The following is a 5,324-nucleotide window of genomic DNA, read 5'->3' on the forward strand; positions in this document are numbered from 1 at the left end:
CTAGTTACAATAGTATTGCAAACATTAACAAAGGAACAAATTCCAGCTTCAAATATGGTGATAGATTAATCGAGCTGGATACCGGTGCATATGAAGTTGAGGATATTATAAAATCTTTAAAGAATGAATTGAATATTGATGGGAAGAAGAATAAACTTATTATACGTGCAAACGCAAATACTATGAAGATTGAAATTCATTCTGATAAACCCATTGATTTAACACGTTCTGATTCGATTGCTAAGATACTTGGTTTTGATAATGTTGTTTTGCAAGCAAATAAATAGCATTATTCCAAACATTTGGTTAACATAACAAGCGTTGACAGTATTGTAGTTGAGTGTGATTTAGCATGTGGCAGTTACTCTGAAGGAAAACAAAAACATATAATCTACGAATTTTTACCAAAGGTTCCTAGCGGCTATTTAATAAACAAAGTACCATCACCGATTATTCATGTACCTTTGAATACACATCGAATTCAAACTATTAATGTAAAGGTAACGGACCAGAACAGATTGTTTATTGATTTCCGTGGAGATACAATTACAATTAGGTTACACATACGTGGAAAGTAATGGGTTATCTTATTTTCAACCCGCGCACAAGTAATAATACGTGCATGCACAATCAAGTCATTAGAGAAAGGAACGCGATAGCGTCAACACCTAAAAACAAACGTGCTTTGTCGGCTAAAAGCGCGAGAATATTAGAAAAGTTGGGTTTTATAGTTGATTGGTGAAATGTCAGGAGGAGCGGCCGCATCCAGTGAAATTCTGGATGTGGAGACAGACCTTCAGTTTTATAATTATATTACTAAATTCCAATTTCACACTCATACAGTTTATTCGGGACAGGAAATAAAAAACTCTGACGAGGCACGTATTGGCATAAATTCTTTAGATGTCTATTCTTTACCTTGTAAATCATTCATATTGATTGAGGGAACAGTTAACTGTACAAAACCGGGAACAAACCCAGCCGATGCACCAGTTGCGGCAGACTATAAATTAAGCAGTAACGTAATCGGCAACCTTTCTGACGAATTACGATATGAATTAGCAGGTCAGCAAATTTCTAAATCAAGATTGATTGGATTAACATCCACAATTAAAGCTATTCTAGTGAAGAATACTCTCGATAAAAACACATATCACTTGGCTGGTTTTGACAGAGCAGGATATGAGCTAACGGATAATAAATTCACTTTCTGTGTACCACTGAAATTAATCCTCCCATTTTTTGAAGATTTTCAAAGAATAATTTTAAATTTGAAACAGGAACTCGTCTTATTGAGGTCACCGACAGACCTAAATTGTGTTGAGTCTACAAGTGGAACAAGCGTTAGTGTGAAAATTACAAAACTGCAATGGAGAATGCCCTACATAACTTTAGAAGATCATGTAAGACTGAAATTTTTGAGACTGCTCGATGCTGACACTCCACTGAAATTAGGTTTCCGGCATTGGGAAATTTGTGAATTACCAAATTTGCAAAATTCACTTAACCATTCTTGGGCAGTTCGTACCACATTGAGTTTTGATAGTCCAAAATACGTTATAATTGCATTTCAAACTGATCGTAAGAATAAAATTAAAAAATCAATATCTAATTTTGATAGCTGTGGTATTTACAATGTTAAAGTATATTTGAACAGCGAGTATTATCCATATGAAAATCTGCTAGGTAAGAAGGAGGTATTATACCGCATGTTCCTGGATTTCACGCCCTCGTATTATAATCATTCAATCAATAGCAAACTTGGAACAGAAATTGACTTTAAAACGTTTTGTGAATCAACACCGCTGATTGTTGTAGATTGTTCACACCAACCAAGTCATTTGAAATCATCAACAGATGTTCGTATTGAAATGGAATTTAATAGTGCAGTACCTGCAAATACTTCTGCGTATTGCGTTTTAATTAGCGATCGTGTGATGGAGTACACACCTCTGACGAGCATGGTGAAAGAAGTTCAGTAATTGCCTATATAAGGTGTGCATTCTGCTCAATTTAGTTCATTATCAGTTTCACCTTTGAACAGACAACATGTCCTATTCTTTGTGTTCTGATATTTTGGACAAGCCACAAACTCGCTCTATTGGTATTCAGTGCGATCTTGATAGTTTCTATTATGAAGCAAGTACACCGAAGCCGCTGCAGGTGGAGGAGGAGAAACGAGGAGAGGAGGGGAGGGAGAAAGACGAAGGATTCGAGGAGCCCGCTGCCGAAGATAAAGAAGTGGACAAGGAAGCGAGTGCGAAAATTGCTATGGTTGATCTTCACTGGTTTAAACAAGATTGTAATCAAATTATTGTGAAAGAACTTGCCATAATTGATCAGTTTAATAATTATATTGTGTTCCATTTCAAATCACCATTTGCAAAGACAGAATTGAGTGCAAAATTGTATAACGATGTAACATGGTTAGAACGTCACTATCATAAAATAAAATTGGAAGATGGAGATTTAGAATGCAGTGACTCATTAATACGTGATTACTTTGCAGGTTATGAGAAAATTTTCACAAAAGGAACTGAGAAAGCAAAGTTTTTAAGAAGATTGCATAGCAACGTTCAATGTATACCAGAGGATTTTCCAAAACCTGATTTCAGCTTCTTCACTAGTTCATGGTGTTATGCTGTGTGTAACATTTATAAAAATAGTCCACATTCTCGCTGTGCTTTATTCTCTGCGCAACATTATAATTCTTTGTTGTTTAAAAATATGTATCAAACAAATAATTTCTTGTGCAAAAACAATCGAATGCAAAGTATGAAAATGGCGCTGATGTACACGAATTCACAGAAAAGAAACTTTGCTCGTTATGGATTCTTCTACAACGGAAAGGATTTACAGTGTGTTTATTGCATGCATGCATTGAGACTGCATAAAGCATGTACATGTTGTCTGTCGACAATCAATGAAGAAAGACCACTTAATTACTCTATAATAGTTCCTGCCTACACTTAGTTTTGTTCATTCGCTCAACAACATGGATCCAAGAAAGTGGTTGGCTGCCGACAACGAATTGGAAGTGAGGTTAAAAAACTGTATTGATTGGTACGATGAGTGTGAAAGAGCAATTAGGAAATCAACTCGTGAAAATTATAGTTTGGCGAAACAATTGAAAGACATTTTTCTAAGCACGGTTAATTTAAATGACATATGAGACTATCTATGTTATTATCGTCCTCATAATTTGTGTATAGATAAGCTAATTAAAATTGAAGACGAAATTATGAATAGTTGTGCTGCTGCTGCTGCTGAAATGTGTAAATAAATGTTTTCTGCCTTCAAATGATTTTTCATTCCAATATCCCATTCACGATTTTTAGTTTAGTTGCTGCTTAGAGCTAGACCTGACAACACGTGTGGCATGATCTTTTTATCGAGACACGAGCCCCTATAACACGTGCATCTCATCAATTAAGAAAGAGAGATATATCTTTCTCTCTTTTCACCCTCCTCATCTGACACATGTCAAACATCTGGGAAGCCGTTAACATGCAGTGTTATGGTTTTTCAAAATTCAAAAAATTAACTCGTCTCTTGATGTCAATTTCATTTAATGAATTTGATTCAATTGCAAAGAATAATAAATTTTCAACAGGATGTCAAGATGTTGATTTACCGTTAACAAAAACAGAAAATGTACACTTTTCGATTTTATCTGAGATTTTCGAATTGCTCAATATTCTAGACAGCGGTCATCTACATTATGATTGTACAAATGATTCAGCATTATCTGTTGTTAAAAATTCCGATGAACTTTGGAAATGCTTGTACGATATTGCAGATAAAAAATGTAAAAGAACTTAGATCATTGTAGAGATTCACTAGTATAGCATTAGATGTGAGAGAGAGAGAGAATTTCTCAATTCAATTAGATGTAGAGAGAGTCATTGACCTCACTCTGGATTCACTAGTATAGCATTAGAGTAATATGGATTCACTAGTACAGTATAGCAAAAAGGATTCACTTTAATTTGTCAGCAGAGAATTTTTCCCTCAAAGGGAAATTTTCTCTCACTTTATTCATCCCCCTCATCTATACTGGGAGAGAGAGAGAATTTCTCAATTCACTTCAATCTGTCAGTATAGCATTAGATGTAGAAATATGGATTCACTTTAATCTGTCACCAAGGGAATTTTTCCCTCTCAAAGAGATTTTTCCCTCATCTAGCATTCACTTCAATCTGTCAGTATAGCATTAGATGTAGAAATATGGATTCACTTTAATCTGTCACCAAGGGAATTTTTCCCTCTCAAAGAGATTTTTTCCCTCATCTAGCATTCACTTCAATCTGTCAGTATAGCATTAGATGTAGAAATATGGATTCACTTTAATCTGTCACCAAGGGAATTTTTCCCTCTCAAAGAGATTTTTTTCCCTCATCTAGCATTCACTTCAATCTGTCAGTATAGCATTAGATGTAGAAATATGGATTCACTTTAATCTGTCAGTATAGAGAGGGAATTTTTCCTCCTAAAAGGGAAATTATTTTTTCCCTGAGGGAATTTTTCCTCCTAAAAGGGAATTTTTTTTCCCTCACCTGGTGAGGGGGGAGGGGAGAGAGAGAGATATCTTCCTCTCTTTTCAACCCCCTCACCACCACTGGGCAGGGGGAAGGGGAGAGAGAAAGAGAGAGAGAGAGAGAGAAAGATATATCTCTCTCTTTTCAACCCCCTCACCACTGGGCAGTGGGTAGGGGAAATCTATTTTTAGAACACCCCCCACCCTCCAGGCGGGGGGAAGGGGAGGCGGGATGGACGAGGGGTGAGAGGGGGGAGGGGATTTCGAGCAAAAAAGCTTCCCAGTGATCCCAAAATCACTCTACTCACCCTACCCACCCTACTCAACCTGAGCCACCATACCTGAAAAACCTACCTGAACCATTTAACCTAATCTTGACAACCTGAACTACCCTACCCGAGACAACCTATTCAACCTACCCTACCTAACCCACCTCATATAAAACTACCTAATCACCTATCACACCCTACCTAACCTACTCTACCTAACCCACCCATAAACCACTGTACCTAACCTACTTGAAAACTAACCCTAACTGACCTTCCCTAACTAACCTACTCTACCTAATCAATAATCCCAACCTACCTAGCTTACTCAATTTAATCCACCCTACCCAAACTACCCTACCTGAACCTACTTGGGCAAAGCCCACCATCCAGCCGTAGCGCGAAGCGCAGAGGCTGCTACCCAACACAGTACAGTCATAAGAGGTGATTGGGCGGGCGAAGCCCGCAGCCCAGCCGGAGCGCAAAGCGCGGAGGCTGTCAACCCACCCCACTGAATTGAA

Source organism: Nilaparvata lugens, chromosome X, assembly GCF_014356525.2.
Source record: "Nilaparvata lugens isolate BPH chromosome X, ASM1435652v1, whole genome shotgun sequence".
Classification (NCBI taxonomy): Eukaryota; Metazoa; Arthropoda; class Insecta; order Hemiptera; family Delphacidae; genus Nilaparvata; species Nilaparvata lugens.